The 25,500-nt window shown below is 43.7% G+C and overlaps 1 long non-coding RNA gene across 1 annotated transcript in view; it reads left to right on the forward strand.

Moving 5' to 3' along the window:
• Positions 1 to 21,416, forward strand: part of LOC148141863 (uncharacterized) — a 61,839-nt gene extending 40,423 nt beyond the window's left edge. Inside the window, exon 4 of the long non-coding RNA XR_015752237.1 lies at positions 16,736 to 21,416. This is a non-coding gene — a long non-coding RNA (uncharacterized LOC148141863). The remainder of the gene's footprint in view (positions 1 to 16,735) is intronic.
• The last annotated feature ends 4,084 nt before the right edge of the window (positions 21,417 to 25,500 follow it).

A 25,500-nucleotide genomic window follows, 5' to 3' on the forward strand; every position in this document is an offset into this window, starting at 1 on the left:
GTGGCATGCAGTAATCAGTAGGAGGTTTCCTTGCCCATGTTAGACCAGAAGCCATGAGACTTCATGGGTCAATGTTTGAGGACTCCTAGGGCAGCTCCCTCCTGACTGTATATCACTCTATTTCCACTCTTGCTTCTGGGACTGAACATTGTCTGTGAGACATGACGTTGTCAGGCTGTTGCTTGACAAGACTGTGAGACAGCTCTCTCAATTTTGGCACTTGCTCCCAGATACGATTGACAGGACTGAGTTTGCCATTGTCATTTCTAACCATTAGGTTAACCCCGGGTTATCAATCCAGTTTCATTCCTCTTTGAAGATATTTTTGGTGTTTAGATGGATTATTAGGCTATTTCAAAGGACAGTTAACAGGAAACCATATTACTGAGAGCCTGGAGTTACATGTAGGCTGCAGCAGGGAATGACAGCTGTTTTCCCTTCCCTAAAAGGACATTAGTGAACCAGGTGGGTATCTGCAACAATTGGCAAGTGTTTTATGGCTATCATTAGACTTTTAATTTCAGATTTGTAATTTGACCAACTGCTGTGGTGGGATTTGAACCTAATTTCCCAGAGTATTATGTAGGCCCCTGGAATACTAAACTGGCATCTGTGATGCTGGAGAAGACAGATTATTCACTCAGCACCGCTGGCTTATGATTGTTGCAAATGCTTCAGCCTCGTCTTCTGTATTGATGTGCTGGACTCTCTCTTCAATGGTAGTAGGGATATTTATAGAGCTTCCTCCTCCAGTGATTTGTTTAATTGTTCACCACCATTCAGGCCTGGATGTGGCAGGACTGCAGAGTTTAGATCTAACTGGTTGATTGTGGGATTGCTTAGCCTGTCTAGTGCATGTTGAATATGCTGCTGGAGATGCAACTGGTCCTGTGTTGTAGCTTTACTAAGTCGACTATGCAATTTTAGGTTTCCCCTTATGGTGGAGTCTTGAACCCGGGAGACAGCTTGAGAATTAGGGATCCTCCATTTAAGGTTGAGATGAGGCGATTTCGCCTCTTACAAAGGATCGTTCATCTGTTTTCCCCAGAAAACAGAGAAGGCAGGATCATTGGGTATATACAAGGCTGAGAGGCAGATTTTAAATCAACAAGTGAATGAAAGGTTGTATGCAAAAGACAGGAAAGTGGAATTAAGCCAACAGTCAGATTAGCCATGATCTGACTGAATGGTTTAACAGGCTCAAGGGGCCAAATAGCCTATGCCTGCTCCCAGTTCCTGTGTAAAGGCACTATATAAATGCAGATTGTTGTTACAAAGGTAGGACTCACAGAATCTGGATTATGAAATATTTAATAAATCTTAGCTTTCCGTAGAAGGCTGTTAGTATTGTTATACACAACATGCTGATGCCTTCAGTGATGGTGACCTTAATGTTTGTTGAAGTAATCAAACAGCAAAATGTATAGAAATCAAGCGATGTCAATTTTGGGCTGAAAGCTGACAGTTGAGCATTCACAAAAGTTGGCCTTTTTGGTGAATTCTATACCGAATCATGTGTGACTCTTTTTCAAGGAAACCTTTGAATAGAGAACAAATGTAGTTTTGAGGAAAATTCTTGGCCTCTGTTGTATATTATTCATAATAACAGGGAAACAGCATGTGCGGCATGTTCCTTTCCAAGTCACTCATCTATCTGACATGGACATTAATCGTTGTTCCTTTACTGTGCTGGAACTCCCTCCCAAAGGCATTGCAGGTGGACCTGCAGATTATCTCAACTCTGCAACTAGGGATGGGCAATAAATGCTCAAATCCCATAAATGAATAGAAAAGAAATATTTGGATTACATTCATTATCAAATTGAATTAACATTATTGTTACATGTACTCAAACCAGTACATTGGAAAGTTTACAAGTCGCCACTTAAAACAGTGAGCGTACCTAGGTACAGCCTCTTCAGTTACAAGATTAGTTACAGTGCAACAGTGTCACCAACACAGGGTGCCATCTTAGGTACAGAGCACCTAGGGACAGTCCTTAGTTCCAGAATAGAGAAATGAAGAAAAAAAATGACATTATAGCTGTAGGTGTATAATCCATAGATCAGAAAGATAAGAAGCAAAGTTAAAAAGGCAAGCATCACAGTGTCTCTGCAGGGGCTCTCTGCAGGAGGCTTCTGCGTGGTCTGACCACTGGCTGCCACCATGCACTGTGCTGGGCCACTGCCCCACTTTGTGTGGGGCCGCTGACCGCTGGCGTCCCAGCTTCAGAGGTTGGGAGTTGGAGGCCGGGACCGGGTATCCAAGGATGAGAGAGGGAGGAAAAGAGAAAGAAAGAAAGAAGAAAAAGAAAGGGGATCATGGGTTATGGGGAGAAAGCGGGAGAATGGGTTTGAGAAACTTATCAGCCATGATTGAATGGCAGAGCAGACACGATGGACTGAATGGCCTAATTTCTGCTCCTATGTCTTATGGTCTTACCATCTTAAATGGCGGAGCGGATGTACTCTGGCTGGAGTGTCCTACTTCACCACCATCTTACTGGATGGTAATATTAAGAGTGTGAATCAAATTATTTTGGACTGCCATGTAGTCAGTAATGGGCACAGCGCTGGGATTGTGATGATAGACATTGTGACATCATTGAATTTCCATAATAGTTGAATACACGCCAAACAAGACAAATTGGCCTGTTTATGCTCCACATGAATCCCATCACAATCTCGGAGTCACACAGAATTCCAACCTGCCTCACCTCAGCTTTTGCACATACCAATCATTTGATTTCTGTTTGAATGTATCTAAGATATTTGACTCAACCACTTCCTGTGGTCTGAGTTCCACTTTCTAACCACACATCGACAAAAGTTTGTCCTTACTTCCCTGTAGCATTTATTAGAAATTCATTTGCGTTTTTGGTTTTAGTTCCCTTTAAGCAGAAATGCTTCATCTACATTTACCGTGTCCACCTCATGATTTATCTTTTCTGAAGGAAATGCTGAATTTTCTAAACTTGCCTGCTACCTGTTTTGTCACACCTTTGGTTACCAGCCTTGTATATTAAATGATTTTTGTACATTTTGTTTATCCAACGGGGTGAATCATACCAGAAATTGGCTAAGTGTTAACTTTGGCACATTTGGTAGAATTCCTTGAATATTTTCCACATGTATCATGCTGTTATGCCACATTGTATTCTCTCAGTTGTTGTAGGCAGACCTGTTTGGGGAGTCCTGTGATTCCTGCCATTGGCTTTATCATTAAAACCAGTCCTTCACAATGCACATAGTAAGAGGGCAACCAGGAACAAACATGTTGCAGGCTTACAGATGGCACAGCTGACGTTTCATTGCATGTTCAAGTACACATTAGTACATCTCTTCCTATTTAAGCACCTTTGTACCCCTCCTTAGCCACATCCCATCTTGCAAACCTGTCTAAGGGAATGCTACTCTTTTCGTGATGCCCAGTGAAGCTCAACCCCCCGCTCATTGTTCAATGTGGGACCATCACACACTGGAAAGCCTTCAAACGGTTCAAAACCGTTCACTTTTATTCAGCAACAGCAAAAGTGAACAAAAAAGAAATCAAACATACAGAAACTGCATTTGCCTCTGGGAAATGCCAGGCACTGCCTGCCTTTTCGATCAACAACAACTGTACAGTCAATGAGTGATCACCGCAGCCACCTCACATCTACCCGTTCTGAGGAAGGGTCACTCGACCCGAAATATTAACTCTGATTTCTCTCTGCAGATACTGCCAGACCTGCTGAGCTTTTCCAGCAAATTCTGTTTTTGTTTCACATCTGTCAGGTCAGAGAGTCATAGAGATGTACAGCATGGAAATAGACCCTTCGGTCCAACCCGTCCATGCCGACCAGATATCCCAACCTAATCTAGTTTCATTTGCCAGCACTTGGCACATATCCCTCTAAAGAGGAGAAAGTGAGGACTGCAGATGCTGGAGATCAGAGCCGAAAATGTGTTGCTGGAAAAGCGCAGCAGGTCAGGCAGCATCCAAGAAGCAGGAGAATCGACGTTTCGGGCATGAGCCTGAAGCCCTTCCTGAAGAAGGGCCTATGCCCGAAACGTCGATTCTCCTGTTCCTTGGATGCTGCCTGACCTGCTGCGCTTTTCCAGCAACACATTTTCAGCACATATCCCTCTAAACCATGCCTATTCATATACCCATCCAGATGCCTTTTAAATGTTGTAATTCCTGCTGCACTTGATGCTGCAGTGTTCTATCTTCACCTTGGAAGGCTTGTGTTGCTGTCCTAACTCTTCAGGATCCATCGCAACTCCTCTTTGCAAGTTCCAGTTGTGAAGAACATTGCAGGCCAGGATTATATGCCACACTCTGTCTGGAGTGTACTACAAAGGCCAGGTCTTGGGACCTCATCTTCAGCAAGCCTATTGTCTGCCCCCTCTTGATGGAAGAGTGGGCTGCATTTTTTCTACCCCTGGCCTCAATCAGGGGTTGTGTAATGGATTCATTTGCCATGGCCACAGTTGGTGGCCCTTGTCTCCAAGTTACCATCCATGTAAGGCATCCATCTCTGCCAACAAAGCAGGGATACAAGGGTTCTCAAGGATATGGGCATCATGCAGCTCCTAGGGTACCTGGCACAGCTTTCCAAGATGTGGTACTGATGATCACAGTTGATTTGTACATTTGATGGAACAAAAGACTTTTCTATTGATAAAGTCAGTTACACTATGATAAGGAACTCTCATGTGTGTCCTGTCTATAGTATCCTGTACCTGGGGAATGCCAGCTCTGTTGGCAAAGCCTCCTGTCCAGTCTGCAGCAAGGACCTTGGCATGGAGAAATGAGATAAAATGTTGTGATCTGGCAAAAATGCATCAGGAACAGCCTTGATGAGTTTCTGGGTTGAGGGTTGTAAGGTCCCACACAGGTCCCCAGTGGATCCTTGGAAGCAGCCAGTTACAAAGAGGTTTTGTGTAGCTGTCACCTTGACGACCAGTGCAATGGGATGGCCACTCCATGTGGAAGGTTCTGCTCCAGCAAATGGCATTGCTCAGTGACGGTGTCCTGGGGGATTACACTGCGCCTCGTTCATCTGGAGGAAAAGGCATCATGGATGACAAACTCTGGGTCTCCTGCACATCCTGAGGGGGGCCTCCAGCTGTAACCTCTTCCTGTGGAGGTGGTTCAGTAGCCACTGCAGGTTTCTGCTGCTCCTGGGCTTGCTGGTGTATCTGATCCTCCTCTATTTCTCCAAGAACTTGTTGGAGTGACAGTAACTTCTGGTGTGTCTGGATCCAATGGTCATGCTTCCAATAAACCATCTGGGAATTACAGAGAAACAACACATCCGTAGGAATATGGATCATCAGCATTTACAACCGCTTTCAAACTACAATTTAGATCAGTCCTTCATTGAGTGGAGCTTGGAGGGTCATGGAGTACCCCTATGTGGAACTTTCATACAGGGACCTCTATTCCAATAAATACAACAGACGCCAAGTTGCAGAACTAGAGTAGGAGGTTGTAAGTGCATTGTACTTCCACTGCCACTTTTATCTAAGAATGGCAGCATTGCATATAAGAGCATTCCTGAAGAAGGGCTTATGCCCGAAATGTCGATTCTCCTGCTCCTTGGATGCTTCTCCAGATATTTGCTTGCAGGAGGCACACAATGACTGGTTCATATTTATAAAGGTCTCTTTCAGTCTGCAAATAGAAGTACAGTAAACTAAAAAGATACAATCTTTACATTGCTTGGATGCTCACAACATCCCTGACTACTGTGCCCTGCTTTTTATGCGCTGTCCCCCCTTCATCCTGACCTTAAAGTCTCACTGTACTTCTGGCTTGACTCACATTTCAGCACAGACATAAATCAGACAGCTTGTCAACAGTCATCAGTCAAGGGGCTGGGCATGTTGCTGGATGGCACCATGCCACATCAATCTCACACCTGAACCATGTGCCAGCAGCAGACATGACAAATTCGCTGCACATATATCAGCCGAATGAGCATGTTACCAAGTCTAAGGGAATTACTCAGTCAAGTCAAGGGATGCAGCCTTCAGTCAGGGGCCCTAGACATTAACGCAAGGTCAGTGTCCAGGTACACAGACACATTCAGTTTTTATTTCTGCAGAGTCAGGGCTCCATGTCACTATTGTTCCTGGCAATTGGCCACAGTCAGTCCTGCAGGTGTAGTGCGAGCAATCCCCAGGGAATTGTGTTTTGTCAGATGGGCAGCTGCGCACAGATCAGTCCAAGGTCCAGTCCATTGTTGCTATATGTCCAAGTCAGACACGGTCAGTCCTAGGGTCTGACTTGGACATATAGCAACATATTTACATTTCAAGGTGAGAGGAAGTCTGTCTATGCCTTTGTGCAGCCTGTGAGAGCTTGGATTGTGAATCATGGCCCACAGATGTGCTGGCCATCTGGAATTAATTCTGCTTCACAGAGATGACTGTCTTCAACCTGCAATGATCAATGACATGGTCAAGTTTGGGTGTGACCAGGATTTTATCCCATGCAGTTAGGCGCTGGAATGTTTCACATTCAGGTCACTGTGAATTCACGTGTCTCCAACTTCCATTGTAAATGTGCCTGATGAATACAATTGCCCCTTGAAGGTCCTCACATCTCTGACAAATAGACTTGGGGGTGTTCTTGAAAAAGAAGCACTTACTCCACCCTACTCAGTATGATTGCAGCCATTTTTCGTTTCCAGTGGCCATTTACAATTTGCATGGATATTGAAGGCACTACAGATCATGCATGTCAGTCTTCCTGGCACTCCCTATTGAGCCTGTCAGTACTGAGCTTCCAAACACTCCCACACAGCCCTTTGACTCACAATTTTGTCTCTCAACATGACCACCTGAGCCCTGACCCTATAGCTTAGACATGCTAAGCGTTTATGTTGCACTGACCCTTCCATCGGGGGGGTGACCATTCAAATTGTGTATCGCAGCATGCTGCTTCCAATCCTGATTTCCTTGTTGGTCCAACCTCAGCAGTGTTCCCTGACAGCCGAGCCTTGACTTTCATTGCGCTGACCCTAGGACTGACCGTGTCTGACTTGGACATATAGCAACAATGGACTGGACCTTGGACTGATCTGTGCGCAGCTGCCCATCTGACAAAACACAATTCCCTGGGGATTGCTCGCACTACACCTGCAGGACTGACTGTGGCCAATTGCCAGGAACAATAGTGACATGGAGCCCTGACTCTGCAGAAATAAAAACTGAATGTGTCTGTGTACCTGGACACTGACCTTGCGTTAATGTCTAGGGCCCCTGACTGAAGGCTGCATCCCTTGACTTGACTGAGTAATTCCCTTAGACTTGGTAACATGCTCATTCGGCTGATATATGTGCAGCGAATTTGTCATGTCTGCTGCTGGCACATGGTTCAGGTGTGAGATTGATGTGGCATGGTGCCATCCAGCAACATGCCCAGCCCCTTGACTGATGACTGTTGACAAGCTGTCTGATTTATGTCTGTGCTGAAATGTGAGTCAAGCCAGAAGTACAGTGAGACTTTAAGGTCAGGATGAAGGCGCATAAAAAGCAGGGCACAGTAGTCAGGGATGTTGTGAGCATCCAAGCAATGTAAAGATTGTATCTTTTTAGTTTTCTGTACTTCTATTTGCAGACTGAAAGAGACCTTTATAAATATGAACCAGTCATTGTGTGCCTCCTGCAAGGAAATATCTGGAGAAGCATCCAAGGAGCAGGAGAATCGACATTTCGGGCATAAGCCCTTCTTCAGGAATGAGGAGGGTGTGCCAAGCGGGCTAAGATAAAAGATAGGGAGGAGGGACTTGGGGGAGGGGCGTTGGGAATGTGATAGGTGGAAGGAGGTTAAGGTGAAGGTGATAGGCCAGAGAGGAGGTGGGGGCGGAGACATCAGGAAGAAGTTTGCAAGAAGATTCCAAAACGTCGATTCTCCTGCTCCTTGGATGCTGCCTGACCTGCTGTGCTTTTCCAGCAACACATTTTTCAGCTCTGATCTCCAGCATCTGCAGTCCTCACTTTCTCCACTGGAAAGTGCAGCAAAGCATTGCAGAATCTGTCTTGCGAGTGGATCAGAGGTGGCTGGTATGTATTGGATGCCAGTATCTGCGGATAGAGAATGCATGCAGTCTCTGCCCATGGAGTGTGTGCTGAGATGTCGGTGACTGGAGACCAAGTGGGAGGGCTGAAGGAATAAGCAGTGAGCTGGAGGTACCAGGCACCTGCTCTGACTTTCATGTTGTGAATTGTTGCTGTCCAGTTTCTATCCAGTGAGGAGGAGAATTGGAAACTGCATACAAAAGAGGTGAGATTAATTAATAGTGAAATGTTAATGCATGCAAATACTTCAGGAATTTTGAATAACTTTTGAATAAAAGATTTATTGACATCAATCCGATGTTTGCTTTTATCCAAATTAGAATCCATGTTCCGTGCCTCAGCTAAATGTGAAGTTATGCTCCCTTCCTTATTAGATATCTCCACAGAGCTGATGAGTCCACATTTAGACTCATTGACTCATAGAGATGTACAGCTTGGAAACAGACCCTGTTGTCCAACTTGTCCATGCCGACCAGATATCCAAGTAAATCTTTGCCAGCATTTGGCCCATATCCCTCTAAACCTTTCCTATTCATATACCATTGAGATGCCTTTTAAATGTTGTAATTGTACCAGCCTCTACCACTTCCTCTGACAGCTCATTCCATACATGCACCACCCTCTGTGTGAAAAAGTTGCTCCTTAGGTCCCTTTTAAATCTTTCCCCTCTCATCTTAAATACCTACCCAGGGGAAAAAAACCTTAACTTTTCAGCCTATCCATGCCCTCCCCTAACGCTTTTATAAACTTTTATAAGGTCACCCCTCAGCCTCCAATGCTCCAGAGAAAATAGCCACAGCCTATTCAGCTACTCCCTATAGCTCAATCCCTTCAACTCTGGTAACATCCTTGTAAATCTTTTCTGAATCCTTTCAAGTTTCACAACATCTTTCTTAAAGCAGGGAGACCAGAATTGCATGCAGTATTCCATTAGTGGCCTAACCAATATCCTGTATAGCAACATGACCTCCCAACACCTATAGTCAAGGCACTGACCAATAAAGGCAAGCATATCAAACACCTTCTTCACTATCCTATCTCTCTGTGACTCCATTTTCAAGGAACTATGAACCTCTTTGTTCAGCAACACTCCCTAGGACCTTACCATTAAGTGTATAAGTCCTGCTAAGATTTGCTTTCCCAAAATGCAGCACCTCGCATTTATCTAAATTAAGCTCCATCTGCAACCCCCTGGCCCATTGGCCCATCTGGTCAAGATCCCATTGTACTCTGAGGTAACCCTCTTCACTGTACACTATCCCACCAAGATATTAGGATCTGCTAAGATCCATAGCATCATTGTAGATTTTTGTTGAATCTAAGAAACCACAGGAGAACAATACTATCAAAAACTGAACAACGCAGCCTTGTAATCCCTTTCATGTTTCATGCATTTGCATTTTTTGTTTTAGCACAGAAGTATTTAGCCTTAATCTGCTCGATTTACTGATTATTTACTGATTAATCAATGAATGCTTACATTTGCACTTCTCAGGAGTTGTAGGAATCCTTGCTATAAGACCATAAGATCATAAGACATAGGAGCGGAAGTAAGGCCATTCGGCCCATCGAGTCCACTCTGCCATTCAATCATGGCTGATGGGCATTTCAACTCCACTTACCCGCATTCTCCCCGTAGCCCTTAATTCCTCGTGACATCAAGAATTTATCAATCTCTGCCTTGAAGACATTTAGCGTCCCAGCCTCAACTGCACTCTGCGGCAATGAATTCCACAGGCCCACCACTCTCTGACTGAAGAAATGTCTCTGCATTTCTGTTCTGAATTTACCCCCTCTAATTCTAAGGCTGTGTCCACGGGTCCTAGTCTCCTCGCCTAAAGGAAACAATTTCCTAGCGTTCACCCTCTCCAAGCAGCACGGTGGCACAGCGATTAGCACTGCTGCCTCACAGCGCCAGAGACCCGGGTTCAATTCCCGCCTCAGGCGACTCTCTGTATGGAGTTTGCACATTCTCCCCGTGTCTGCGTGGGTTTCGTCTGGGTGCTCCGGTTTCCTCCCATAATCCAAAAATGTGCAGGTTAGGTGAATCGGCCATGCTAAATTGCCCATAGCGTTAGGTGAAGGGGTAAATGTAGGGGTATGGGTGTGTTGCGCTTTGGCGGGTCGGTGTGGACTTGTTTGGCCGAAGGGCCTGTTTCCACACTGTAAGTAATCTAATCTAAAGCCATGTATTATCTTGTAAGTTTCTATTAGATGTCCCCTTAATCTTCTAAACTCCAATGAATACAATCCCAGGATCCTCAGCTGTTCCTCATATGCTAGACCTACCATTCCAGGGATCATCCGTGTGAATCTCCGCTGGACACACTCCAGTGCCAGTATGTCCTTCCTGAGGTGTGGGGACCAAAACTGGACACAGTACTCCAAATGGGGCCTAACCAGAACTTTATAAAGTCTCAGTAGCACAACGGTGCTTTTATATTCCAACCCTCTTGAGATAAATGACAACATTGCATTCGCTTTCTTAATCACGGACTCCACCTGCATGTTTCCTTTTAGAGAATCCTCAACTAGCACTCCCAGATCCCTTTGTACTTTGGCTAATCTTAGTCCTCTCTATCCTGAAGGCCTTGAAAATATTAAACTTGGATGGAGCCAGCAAATTCAAAACAAGCCAAGTATTTAGTATGAGGATTTTGTAATGGAAATGATGATGGACGTTAATCCTGCACAAACGGTGCAGTAGGCAGGTTGTGTACATCATTCATTAAAGTGACACATGAGTCATTATTGTCAACTGATTGTCTGATTCAACCAAAGTCAGAGACCATGGGGATAGAATTCTGTGGAGGCAAAACTCCCATGTCGCCTCTTCAAGAAGACCCTAAATTTTTCCCACTTAGGCACTTGACAGTGACGTTTAAATTAAGAATCCCCGGGAACTGGAGACTGGATTATTTAGGAAGGTGTTCACTGGTGTTTAGAAGAGTTAGGAGGACTTACGGAAACCTATAAAATTCTAACAAGACTGGCAAGGTAAACTCACAAAAGATGTTCCCTGTTCATTTTCAAATGTCTGTGTTTTCCTTTTCCAACACTTCCCTTCCTCTCTATAGAGCTACAGAGAGATCTATAGAACCATGTAGAGCAGAAGGAGACTGTTGAACCCATTGAACTTGTGATAGATCTTTTTAAATGCTTCTCATTCCCGTAGCCCTCTCCTTTTTTGCATGGATGTCCTATGAGAGACAGGATTAATGTTTTAAGCCCAATGACAAATTCTGAAGAAGAGTCACACTGGACTTGAAATGTTAACTCACTGTGTTTCTGCAGATGCTGCCAGAGCTGCTAAGTTTCTCCAGCACTTTCAGTTTTTATTTCAGCTGGATACTGTCTGTCTCATAATGCACAAGGCATCACAATCACAAGATACTAGCAAGATGAACTGATTGCTTTCTCTTCCTTTTTCTGCCTCTTTTTCATCTTTTCATGTGGCTATTCAGAACATAGATCCCTGGAGATTTAAATGTCCTTCACTAAAGTGAGATTGATTCCCTTTATTTCCTTCTATATTCATTTTTCATCTGTGAGCTAAACAAAAAAGAACCCCCCCCCCCACCCAACTATGGATGGGAATGATCCTCAGGGTAAAGTCTGGGCTCAACTATCTTCAGCTGCTTCACTGAACCTCTTCCCTCAAATGTAAGATCAGTTGTAAGGATGTTTGCTGCTAAATGAATGGATGTTCAGCACCATTTGTGAGCAGGTTGGAGGCTGGGAATTCTTCAGCAAGTAAATCATCCCCTGACTTCCAAACATCTCATCACCAAAGCACAAGTCAAGAACGTGCTCCATTAACTCACAGACTACAGCTCCAATGACATTCAGGAGTGCTTTGCCATCCAGCACAAACAGCTTGCTTGGTTGGCATGCCATCCACAACATTCACTCCCTTACTATTGGTGTACGGTGGCAAAAACATGTACCGTGTACCGAATGCTGCATCTTCAGCAGTACCGCCAGGAAGAGTAAAGGCAGTATGTGCAGAGAATATCACCAACTGCATGTTCCTATCCACACCATCCTGACTCAGGATTACAGTAGTCCCTCCACACCCATGGAGGATATGCTCCAAGACTTACCGTGGAAGCCCAAAACCAAGGATAGTAGCGAACCTATTTATTTAAATGGGAAATTTACCACCCCGGCAGCCCCCTGGTCCCTGGTTCTGGAAAGTTCCATGTAAAGGGTTCCGGCTGTGATAAACTGTGGCTAACTGAAACCATGGAAACCGACTCCATCGAAATGGCTGTCACCCTGTATATCATTGTTCCTTCACTACCGGTGGGCGAAACTCCCTTTATGTCAGCACTTTGGGTGTACTTACTCCATGGACTGCAGCAGTTCAACAAGGTGGCTTAGGGGCAATTAGAGATAGGTAATGCATGCTGGCTTTGTCTCATTGCTGATGCTCACCTGTCAAGAATGAACTTCTAAAAAGTTATTTCTTAATGTCCTTTGATGATTTGGATAGAGTGACTTCATCGTATGATTATCACACATCAAAATATTCAAGTTAACTCTATAATCCTGTAATGAATTAATATCTAATGAGGGATAAAATTAATTAGCATCCTTTATTTTTATGGAATGTACTGGTATCACCAAATGATTGGGTTGAATGGAATACATGCATTTTTGTGTAATGCAGTAGATTTCCTGAAAGCTCTTTCACATTCCCATAATGGCCACACCCTGCAATGATTTAAGCCTGCGATGTTTATTTTTGAACTTTTTATTTCCTCAAATTTTGTCCTTCATCTCCTGAAGGTGATGACTCAAGTTTCGTGTTGAGTGTTGACTGCCACAATTGCAAGTTACCTCCTTTATCTCATCCAATAACAGTGTAAAAGAGATCGCAAGATGCACCATAGAAGCATTATTTGGTATCAGGCCAAATTGGTGATTTTAGGGCAAATCACAGAATTGTGGTACATATCTCTCCTTTGAGTATTTCTGAAGTACTTCCACGAAGGCTGGCATCCCGTCACCAAGTCACTCTTTATTTGCAAGTGCATATTACATGACACTGACCCAACTAGCACACTGTCAGCTCCTGAAGTGAGCAGAACCCATGACCCTCCTGTTTATATCTGTCAGCCAGGACTCCCTGATTGGACCTCATTAACAGCTCCAATCAGGGAACTCATGAAGTCCACCTGGCTGACCTCATTCCAAGGAGAAAGTGAGGTCTGCAGATGCTGGAGATCCTGAAGAAGGGCCTGTGCCCGAAACGTCGAATCTCCTGTTCCCTGGATGCTGCCTGACCTGCTGTGCTGTTCCAGCAATAAAGTTTCAACTTTGACCTCATTCCAATCACTACAATTATGACTTACCACCTTTCATCTGCCTTGTTCCCATTTCCTTGCACACTGTTCCTAGCTCATTAATTTTCCAATTGCCCTTTTCAATACCTCAATTAAATTTGCACTCACAAGCAGTACATTCTAGACCCAACCAATCAGCTAGGTGAAAAGTTTCTTTGCTCAAGGCACCTTTGCCACGTTTACAAATCATTGTAGATCTCCTTTCTGTTCTCAATTTTTGTGTGAGTGGGAACAGTTCCTTCCAATCTATTGAGTCCTCTCAAGATTTTAAAATCATCTATCAGATCTATTCTTAGCCTTCTTCTCTTTAAGGAGAACAGTCCCAACCTCTCCAATCTATCCTCAGAGCTGAGGTTTCTCATTCCTGGGACCATTTTTGCATGTCTTTCTTATAGAATGGCACTAATTCTAACAGTGTCCTGTATAACGTGCTGCTCGTGCACTCTATAGCTCAGTTAATAAGGCCCAAGATATGAAGCACTTTATAAATTGCTGTTTCCATCTGCCCTGCCACCTTCATTGATCAATGCACAGATGCACCAGGTTCCTCTGCTCCTTCATCCCCTTAAGAATTGTACTCTTTATTTTAAATTGCCTGTTTTTTTTTATTATTATTTTATTTTTATTTTTTTTTAATAGATATTTTTATTAGAAATTTAACATTTTTACAAGTTTACAAAAATAAACAAAACTCTCAGATATAAACTTTGATATACAATTAGCTCAAATATACAATAACCATAATTTGACAAAAATAGAAAAAAAAACAAAACAAAAAAAAACGAAAAGAAAAAAAAACACAAACAAACAAAACTCAACTATCTACTAATCTAACCTACAACTAACCAGGGTGTATATTTAAGTCTCTTACATGCTCGGGATGTGTTAACATCAGATATGATAAAACCCGTATTCGTGCGGGATTCCTCCCCCGAGGGGCCGCGGACCAGCCAGGTCTGTAGTCTCAATTAAATAAAAGCCCTTGTTAGGATAGCCGAAATATCTGTATTTATGTAATTCAAAAAGGGTTAAATTGCCTGTTGATGATATTCCTACTAAAATGCCTTACATTTACCTACATTTCCCTTCATTGAATTTCATTTGCCCATTGATCGGCCCACTTCACCATCATTGCTATGCCCTTCTGGAGTTCTACAACGTCTTTCCCACAATGCTTCTAAGTTTTGTTCCATTACATTTTTCCTCTCTAAACATAACAGAGTGATCCGGTAAAAGGTGTAGAGACATAGATTCATAGAGTTATACAGCATGGAAACAGACCCTTTGGTCCAACTTGGTCAGGCTGACCAGCTTTCCCAAAATAAATTAGTCCCATTTGCCTGCATTTGGCCTGTATTCTTCTAAGGAGAAAGTAAGGACTGTAGATGCTAGGGAATCAGAGTTGAAAAGGGTGGTGCTGGAAAAGCACAGCAGGCCAGTCAGCATCCGAGGAGCAGGAGAATTGATGTCTCGGGCAGAAACCCTTCAATCATTCCTGATGAAGGGCTCATGCCTGAAACGTCGACTCTCCGGTCCTTGGAGCTGACTGGCCTGTTGTATGTTTCCAGCGTCACTCTATTCGACCATCATATCCCACTAAACTTATTCATGTACCCATCCAAATGTCTTTTAAATGTTGTAACTGTACCCCCCCTACCACTTCCTCAGGCAGTTCTTTCCACAGACACAGCACCCTCTGTGTGAAAAGGTTTCCCCTCAGGCCTCTTATAAATCTTTCCCCTCTCACCTTAAACCTATACCCTCTAGTTTTGAAATCCCCTACCCTGGGGAAACGACGTATGTTATTCACCATATCTGTGCCTCCCTGATTACAGTCAACAGTGTGGTGCTGGAAAAGCACAGCAGGTCAGGCAGCATCCAAGGAGCAGGAAAGTCATTATGATGAAGGGCTTTTGCCCGAAATGTCGATATTCCCACTCCTCAGATGCTGCCTGACCTGCTGTGCTTTTCCAGCACCACATTCTTGACTTTAAACTTTTATCAGCAGTACTCACTTTCGCCTAGGAGGTTCTGGAGATACCTAGGGTAAAAGGTAGTAAAGAATTTGAAGAGAAGGATAAGAATTTTAAAATAAAGTGTTGCTTAACATAGAGCTCTGCTTTCTATAATATCCCCATTTTGATGAAAGCTTGTTAACCTGAAACATTAACTCTGGTTTTCCACAGTTGCTGCAGAACTACTGAGTGTTTCCACCATTTTCTGTTTTTGTGAAACTAATGAAATGGTTTGATATAGTATGGCTCGGAGCTCATGCAAAAAGTGCAGAGATATAGGGAAAAAAACAGGAGATTGGAATTGGGTCAGAGAGCTAGTCCCATCTTGGTGGGTTTCTTGTGTTATTAGCAATTCTGTAACTCTGTGCTGAGGCAAGACTTCTTCTATGCTATAATTCTAAGCCTGAAACTCTAATGTCAAAGTTATTTCTGAAAGAAAATGTGTATTTTTATAATGTTGGATTGAGGCTTAGGATTCTTCATCTTCCTATTGAGTCTTTTTGGTGTTTTTCCATTCCATTTTGTGGCCAGATTCTTTACAATTGAATTAGTGACAAGTTTCCTGGCTATGGTGATTGATGGCTGTATTTGGTGATTTAACCCGTAGACTGAAGTGACATGGTATCCAATCTGTCAAACCGTCATGTCCCTGAGTTAACTGCAGCTGAACCATTTGGGTTTTTGCTAGCCAAGACTGCAGTACTCAGTCTGTGTAGGAATGAGGCTGTAGAAGCATTCTGCATCCCTTTCATCAGAAGAATGTGAGTGATCACTAATCTCCTCAAGAGGGTTCTGAGTGGCCATACCACATATCATAGAAAGCATCCTACCTGGATGCATCACTGCATGGTTTGGCAGCTGTTCTTCTCAATACCACAAGAAACTACAGAGAATTGTGAACACAGCCTAGCCCATTACACCAGCCAGCCTTCCATCCATTGACTCCATCTACACTACCTTGGGAAAGCTACCAACAGAATCAAAGACCCTTCCCAACCTGGTTATACTCTCTTGCACCCTCTTCCTTCGGGTCAAAGATGTAACATTTTGAATTCACTTATGATTAGATTCAAGAATAACTTCTTCCTCACTGTTATCAGACTTTTGAGCAATCTTTCAAATGTTAATAGTGATCTCTCTCTCTACACCTTCTCTGCTGCTATTACGCTATATTCTGCATTCTGTTTTTGTCTTCCTGATGCATTTTGTATGGTACAGTTTGCCTGTATAGCTTGCAAAACAACACTTTTCACTGTATCTTGGTACATGTGACAATGTACAGGACTGGTATGTTTTCCAGAGAAAAAATGAGGACGGCAGATGCTGGAATCAGAGTCGAGAGTGCGGTGCTGGAAAAGCACAGACGGCCAGGCAACATCCGAGGAGCAGGAGAATCGACGTTTCGAGCATAAGCTCTTTATCAGGAATGAGGCTTGTGGGCTAAGGGGGCTGAGAGATAAATGGGAGGGGGGGTGAAGAGATGAGTGCAAGGGAATTAAACCTAATAAAACTACAGAAAATATAGCATCATAAAAAGTGAGTGTGTTCAGGTTCTTGTATGTTTTTATTTCATAATCTTATATCTGCCCTGAACTGCATCAGGAGTGAATTATGGGGTGTTTCACTTTGAAATGATATAACACAACCAGCACCTGTCAGTGTACCAAACAATCTGAAAAGAAACAATAGTGAAATTTGTCTTTCTCACTGATGTGCAAGGATTATCTAAAGTCAAGTGTATCACCAAAAATGTCCCCTCAGCAATCTCTCGACACAATGATATCTGTATTTCATAATATTTATTAAGCAAACAGTAGTCAGCACCACCTCTAGTGTGACATGATTTGACGGGAACAAACGTCCATGTATTTTCTTTGCCCATCTCAAAAGATTACATTTGTTTACAGATTGTTATTTAAGCTGAAGTCAAATTTGCATTTAAAAAGAAAATATCTGGGACAGATAGCTTTAGGTGTTTCCTGCAAAGATGTTGTTTACTCATTGTGCAATTGTCATGGAAATTCTAGAAATTATTTACATATTTTATTCCTTTCGCACAGCTTTTGATTGGCAGCAGATAAGGTGCTGAACGTTATGTGTAACATTACCAACATGCTGAACGAAAGGGCATGATCATTCCACCTATCATTAACTACCTAAGATTCTGAGTGGCTTCCAGGACATTTATTTGGTCTCTCAATTTTTGGTACGGTCGTGTTTTGATGTCGATACAGAGTCAAGTGAATTTTAAACAGAAACAAAATCAATTAGGAACTAATGAATACAGAAATAAGAGAAATTGACTGTGTGGCTGGAGAAATGGTGCAGGAAGCAGGGTTTTAGATTTCTGGGATATTTAATTTTGTTCTCAGGGAGCTGCGACCTCCAGATTATATTGGTTTGCTCCTGCAGCAGATCCAATGGTTTTCTTCCTGGAGGAGATCCCCTTCATGTCAGCTTCAATTCCATAATTCCAATGGTAGGATTCTGCACTCACATTCTCCAAATTAAAAGCTCTCTGTCAAAAGGGATACTCTGATATACTTGTCATGAGAAAGTGTACAATTAGGCATTGTATTAAAAAAAGGGTGACCAATCTGATCGCAATGGCACTCCACAAGACTAATTCACCCACCTCCACTCCCGTTCCAACAATGTGGTACAGAGAAATACTGCCTATTGTGTTAGCATGTTATTTTGTTTGCTTTTACCCTCCTCCTGTCGTTTGTTTCCTAGGATGGTTGCTTATCTACATTTTGGTCTTTCAGAACTATTGGCATTTCTATTTGCATGATACATAATGACAAGGAACACCAGGATATTGAGGTGAGGTACTCTGCTCTGCTCTGATGTCAGTTATACAGTGAAACCTTAAATCTGGCTTCACAGGCACATATTGACTTTGTTGCCCAACAGAGGATTGGATATGACCATGTGAAGCTATATTGCCTCTTATTCTCCAGAATTATCTGGAGGGCTAAGATGCCATTCTGGGCTCCCTCTTCATCTCTGACACCTGATAGGAACACTTGCAAGATTACTGCATTTTCAAAACTGAGTTAGAACATAAAACATACAGCACAGGAATGGGCCCTCTGGCCCACAATGTTGTGCTGAACATGACGCCAAATTAAACTAGTCCCTTCTGCCTGCCCTCGGTCCATATCCCTCCATTCCTTGCATATTGACGTACTTATCCAAAAGCCCCTTAAATGCCCCTATCATATCTGCCTCCACCACTCTGTGTAAAAAACTTGCCCCTCATTTCTCTTTTGAGCTTCCCATCCCCTCCTCACCTTAAATGCATGCCCCCTAGTTTTAGACATTTGAATTCTGGGGAAGAGATTCTGACCGTATTTTTATATTTATTTTAATTTGGTCTTCATTGTATTTTTTAATAGCTTCTTCAGAGATGATATGACACATATCTGTAGCAGGTGGGACTTGAACCTAGGTCTCCTGACTCAGAGGTAGGGACAATACCACTTCACCACAAAAGCCCATTCATATTGCACTTGGTATTCCCAGGCAGTCTCCCATTTAAATACTAACCAGGCCTGAGACTGCTTAGGTTCCAAAATCAGAGAAGATCAGGCATTTTCAGGCTAGTGTCACGTCCATCATTTTTGATAGGAATGGATCATTCCTAGTGTACTCTTTAACTTGTCCTGCCATATTGAAGTGTTGTCTACTCAATCAAGGTGGAAATGTCTCCATAAGGACTGTTTGCAATCGAGTCATCTGTGCAAGATAATTGAGAGAGCCCATCACCATTCCCATGGAAATTGGATTGCCAGTATATACAGAACAACCTCGATTATCTGGACATCAATTATCTGAATTTTGGATTATCCGAACTCGATCTCAAGGTCCCATAAAACCGCGATCCATTATCCGAACAATCTGCTATCTGAACTCTCAGTTACCTGAACAAAATACTCCCCGGCAATCTTGTTCGGATAATCGAGGTTGTTCTGTAATTGTATGACTTTGAGTTGTAAGCTCTGCATATGGCTCACTGCTAATGAAGGTATCCCTATATGAGGGCTAACTATTTTGATCAGTGGCATGTGGTCTACTAGGAGACTAAATTCCAGACTGTATGGGTATTGCTGAAATCATCTAATGCCAAAAATGATTCCTGGATTTTCTTTCTCAATGTGTGCATAATTCATTTCTGCTTTGTTTAAAACTCCTGATGCAAAAGCCTTCTCTTCACTACTATATGAAGAAATGTATGTGAAATGACTACTCCACCTCCGTATGATGTTACTTTGCTATTGCAATGGGAACTTCGTGTCAAACTAGGTCAGGATTTTCAACATAAGTAAAGTCTCTTTGGTTTCTAAGGTCTTCAACACTAATCTTTGAATTTCCAGTTCTTGTTTTGGCATAATGAATTGTGCAATGGCTTGAGAACAGTTGCAAGATTTGGGACAAATAGTCATTTACAAATTTACGGTGATAGCTTTTGGTTTTGGTGGTGATTTGTATTGTCACTTTTGCACAAGCGACATGGCCTAAATCCTCATTGAAAACAATAACATGTTCCTTTAGAATTTGAGATAGATCAGTTCCAAAACCTGACAAGTGATTTATTTAAACCCAGTTGATTTTCTCCAACCATATTTTTGCAAAGTTTTCTTTGACAACGTATAAGGACAAATCTTCAGACTGAACATGCACATTGATATAATTCCTTAAAGGCACCATTTCACTTGTGCACATTCTTAGTACAATGGTGGAGTTTGCACATTCTCCCTGTGTCTGTGTGGGTTTCCTCCAGGTCTCTGGTTTCCTTCCACAGTCTAAAGATGTGTAGGTTAGATGGATTGGCCAATGGGAAATGTAGGGATAGGTTCTGGGCATGGGTCTGGGTGAGAGGGTCAGTGTGGACTTGATGGGCAGAATGGCCTGTTACTGCACTGTAGTGATTCTATCATTCTATGCTTCTAATGCACACTTTCAGGTACCAATGAAACCACTGCTCTGGTGTGCCCTCCATTCTAACTGGTCTCCCATTCAGTGAAAGAGTGACTCAGTGTCAGTGTTGCCAACAATGTCAACTGTGTTTAAGAACAGCTCCTCTTTGGATTGTGGGTGTGGTTGTATACGATGTAGATTTTCTTCCTACTCTTCGGTTTCTGTACTTTTACAGTATTTTGTTCATGTTTCTTCCTCAAACATGCCTACTCAATATGCAATTTTGCCACAGTTTCTGCATACAGCTTCTTTATGCCCAGCAATTTGCTGCTATGGGAACTGTTTTTCGACACTGAGTGGCAATTGGAGTCTGTCGGCTGCCATTTTGTGACCTCTTATGCTTGAGCTTAGCTGTTGATCTCCCTTGGCTGTGAGACAATTTCCAATGCTTTCTTTAAGCCTTGATTCCCGTCCAACCAGGCAGTCTCCTTGACTGCTTCACACCTTAAAATTACTTGTACTTCAGCCAGGAACTAGCTAAGATTGGTATTTCAATTCCGGCTGCCTCATGAACAGGCTGTTAGTTGCCATGGAGAGCCAGCTACAGGACACTCAGGATTTACCTTCCATTGTTTGTCCAGCAGCAATGGTGAAGTGACAGGGTGATGTGGGACTCCAGCCGCCCCATTCCTCATGAGGGGACAGGACAGTGCCAGTAAATACCTAGCTGGAGGAGAAACCACACACAGGAGTCCTCAAAGTCTCAGGGCACTCCAGTGGTATAATTCACCTGGACAGTCTCAGATTCCTCCCTCCCCTTCCTCGACCTTTCTATTTCTATCTCAGGCGACCGAATCAACACGGACATCTACTACAAACCGACCGACTCCCACAGCTACCTGGACTACACCTCCTCCCATCCTGCCCCCTGTAAAAACGCCATCCCATTCTCCCAATTCCTTCGACTCCGCCGCATCTGCTCCCAGGAGGACCAGTTCCAAAAACGCACAACCCAGATGGCCTCCTTCTTCAAGGACCGCAATTTCCACCCCAGCGTGGTCAACGATGCCCTCCACCGCATCTCTTCCACTTCCCGCTCCTCCGCCCTTGAGCCCCGCCCCTCCAACCGCCACCAGGACAGAACCCCACTGGTCCTCACCTACCACCCCACCAATCTCCATGTTCAGCGCATCATCCGCCGTCATTTCCGCCACCTCCAAACGGACCCCACCACCAAGGATATATTTCCCTCCCCTCCCCTATCAGCATTCCGTAAAGACCACTCCCTCCGTGACTCCCTCGTCAGGTCCACACCCCCCACCAACCCAACCTCCACTCCCGGCACCTTCCCCTGCAACCGCAGGAGGTGCAAGACTTGTGCCCACACCTCCCCCCTCACCTCCCTCCAAGGCCCCAAAGGAAACTTCCATATCTGCCACAGATTCACCTGCACCTCCACACACATCATCTATTGCATCCTCTGCACCCGATGTGGCCTCCTCTATATTGGGGAGACAGGCCAGCTACTTGCAGAGCGTTTCAGAGAACACCTCTGGGACACCCGGACCAACCAACCCAACCACCCTGTGGCTCAACATTTCAATTCCCCCTCCCACTCCACCAAGGATATGCAGGTCTTTGGACTCCTCCATCGCCAGACCACAACAAAACGACGGTTGGAGGAAGAGCGCCTCATCTTCCGCCTAGGAACCCTCCAACCACAAGGGATGAACTCGGATTTCACCAGTTTCCTCATTTCCCCTCCCCCCACCTTGTCTCAGTCTAATCCATCGAATTCAGCACCGCCTTCCTAACCTGCAATCTTCTTCCCGACCTCTCCGCCCCCACCCCAGTCTGACCTATCACCCTCACCTTGACCTCTTTCCACCTATCACATTTCCGACGCCCCTCCCCCAAGTCCCTCCTCCCTACCTTTTATCTTAGCCTGCTGGACAAACTTTCCTCATTCCTGAAGAAGGGCTTATGCCCGAAACGTCGATTCTCCTGTTCCCTGGATGCTGCCTGACCTGCTGCGCTTTTCCAGCAACACATTTTCAGCTATTGGTCCTGCACCTCCATCCTGCACCTCAGCCTTTTGGGAGTTCACATTGATAAGGGTGCACTGGCCTCTTGCATGGACACACTCAGCCCTATAGACACCTTCTGGGGTCACCAGCCAAAGCTTCAAGAAGCCAACAGATTCTGCTGTAGGGCAGGCGCCTTGCCCCCTAGCTGTAGAACCTGGAACTGCACTGAGACATTTTTGGGAGGGAAAGAAAAAGTGAAAGACTCTTGAGGACACACTGGTGACATCTCGCAGTATACAAAGTCTCACGTTTGTTAAAACATCCTGACTGTGCCACTAAATGCATTGCTTCAGTCTCTATCTAGTCCTCTGCTGTAACTGTTGTATTATACAGTGAGACATCCTGTTCTGTACAGGTATATGTGTGAGATTGACATAGCAATGTGGAGTACAAAAAAGGTATTCACTAAGGACTGCTTACCATCCAGACAACTGCCTGACTCTATGACTGTGCTAACATGCATAGAAACATAGACACTACGAATAGGAGTAGGCCATTTGGCCCTGCTCCACCATTTAATATGATCATGGCTTACCTGTTATCTCACTGCAAGGCAAGGGAAGGCAAAGACGTTCTGAGCTAAAAGGGGTAGGTGCTAAAAGAGTGAATGTGGAGAGACTGGGTGAACAGCCCTGGGAGGCAGCCTGGACCGGTGTGGGACCCGGGTGCCTGTCCCTGTGCACAAAGTGTCCTTGCAGCAGCATTGCAATGTTAGTTACTGGTATGTCCTGAGGTGCAGAGTTCAAGTGCATAGCAACCTCCAAGTAGATTAGAAAGATGCCCTGAGAGTTCTGAGAGCCTGGCAAGTGCCAGATACCAGTGTCTGTGGGTGAGGAGTGTGTGTGGCTGGTGTCATGGAGCATGCCCTGAGATGTTGTTGCTGGCGGGGAGCTGGAGTCACTAGGGGTACACATTGGGAATTGTCAATTCCTGGTTCCTTTGCAGCGGATGGGTGGGATTGGAAGCTGGATGTTAATGAGGCTGTCAAAAAGCATTGCTCACTGTTAATAGCTATGTTGCCTCTGCCTATTCCCAATTCCAGGAATCTGGTTAGAAAATGCAGTGAGTTGGTCTAAGAGATTGAGATAGGCCTCTCTGGATTCTTCCAGAAATCTCCCCATAGTCCAGTTGTTCAGGACCTCTGTAAGATTCCGCATTGACTGATTGAAATATTTGACAAGGTGATGGAGAATATTGATCAAGGTAGTGCAGTAGATACTGTAAATGCACTTGTGGAAGATATTTGACAAAGTGCCACTCTAATAAGGAAAATGAAAACCCATCGGATTAAGGACTCAGTGATGGAAAGCACAAGGTTGTGGTGTATGCATCTTTGTCAGATTGGGAGGTTGGTCAGTTTTGAGGCTGTTATTCTTTCTGTTTCTTTTTAGGAAACAACTTATACATGAGTGGAAGGAGCAGCGTGGTAGTGTGGACAGTGCTGAGGATCGAGGTAGACTTTAGGAAGATTACGGACAGGAGGGTGAACTGGGCAGAAGTATTGCAACTGGTACTCAGTGTGGTGAAGTGTGAAGTGATGCTATTTGTGAGGACCCATTATAGAAAGATAGGATAAAATAAATGACCAAATTTTTAAAAAAGTACAAACAAGCAGAAAAATCTTGGTGTCTTTACGGGGAAAAAATATTAAAACTGACAGAATAAGTTGATAAGGTGCAGTTGAAAAAAGACAGCTTGTTTGGTTTATATATAAAGACCTAGAATATAAAGCACTCTGAACCAAAACAGGGAAAAGAAGCTGATGAGCGCAGCAGCAGACAAGTGGGCACATAAGAAGGAGTGCAGCAGCTCTAGCAGATCAACAACCACATACAGATGTGTCCTCTATGACTGCGACTGTCACTCCAGTATCAGTCTCTTCAGTCACAAGCAATGCTGCTTCAGGAAAATAGAAAACTAGAACGACGAGGATGAAACCCATGGTCAGCCCTGACTGAAAGACATTCAAAATATAAAAACAAGGAGATTTAGCTGGAGTCTTGTTTATCACTGGTTTGCACTCGCCTGAAATGGTGTGGACAGTTCTGGACACCATCATTCAGGAATGATCCAAAGGCTTTTTAAAGAACAGAAAGAATCAGGGATGAAGGACTTTACTTTTGAGAAGTTGGAAAAGTTAAGGTTGTGTTCCTTGGAAAAGGAAAGCTCCATAAAGGATGTTAACTAAGGTTTACAGGTTGATGAGCTGCTTTGATGGGGTTTAGACAACCTTTCCTTCTGGTGCTTGGGTCAATAACCAAAGATCATAGATTTGTCAGAGAAAGTTGCAGGGGATTAGAATGTCATGTTTGTGAAGTATTGGAAGCTAAATGATTTTAAGAGGGGGTTAGGGAGGTACCTGAGGATGAGACATGCTCAGGATCATGGACAAACTGCGTCAAAGTGGGTTCAACCATGCTGCTCTTTCTAAGAGCCTTATTGGGCTAAATGGATGCTGCAAAAGTCCATGATTCTATACATGGTCACTTCTAGCCCAGCATGAGTCAGGTAGATCCTGGTTGGCCAAGGTGCGATTACAATGAGAAGAGAATAGTACGGGTTCCCCAGAGAACTATTATGAGGGTTATGGAACCAAATGTAATTAAAATAAACAACCAGAGTATAACAAACTGGGTTTGGGAACTTGTTTTTCAACTGACATAATATCTGGCTTCGGGAGTGGGTTATTTAGTTTGATACGAGCTGATGCTATCGGTTTTTGTTTGTGTACCAAATGATCTGATTAAAAGTGATTGTATGATTTGCATTACGAACTGATGTGCGAGGATTATATATAGCTGCGTGTATCCCAAAATGTGTCACCTTAAAAATCTCTCCGTACAATGATATCTAGTTCATAATATTTACTAAGCCTACAGCATTTAATCATAAGAGTTGCAGAATATGTTTTGTTTATTAAACCTGTTCTGCAATTCTCATGATTAAATGCTCATGAAATACTCTGTTTGTGGTATTTGACTGCAGGGTGAGGAGATAAGGTCTTAAATATTGTTTTTAATATGACCTGACCTCAACTAATCTTCTGGGGACTTGA

The sequence above is a fragment of the Chiloscyllium plagiosum genome, unplaced genomic scaffold (assembly GCF_037043375.1).
Source record: "Chiloscyllium plagiosum isolate Xiang-an unplaced genomic scaffold, Cpla_swu_hap1 HiC_scaffold_31, whole genome shotgun sequence".
NCBI classification, from domain to species: Eukaryota; Metazoa; Chordata; class Chondrichthyes; order Orectolobiformes; family Hemiscylliidae; genus Chiloscyllium; species Chiloscyllium plagiosum.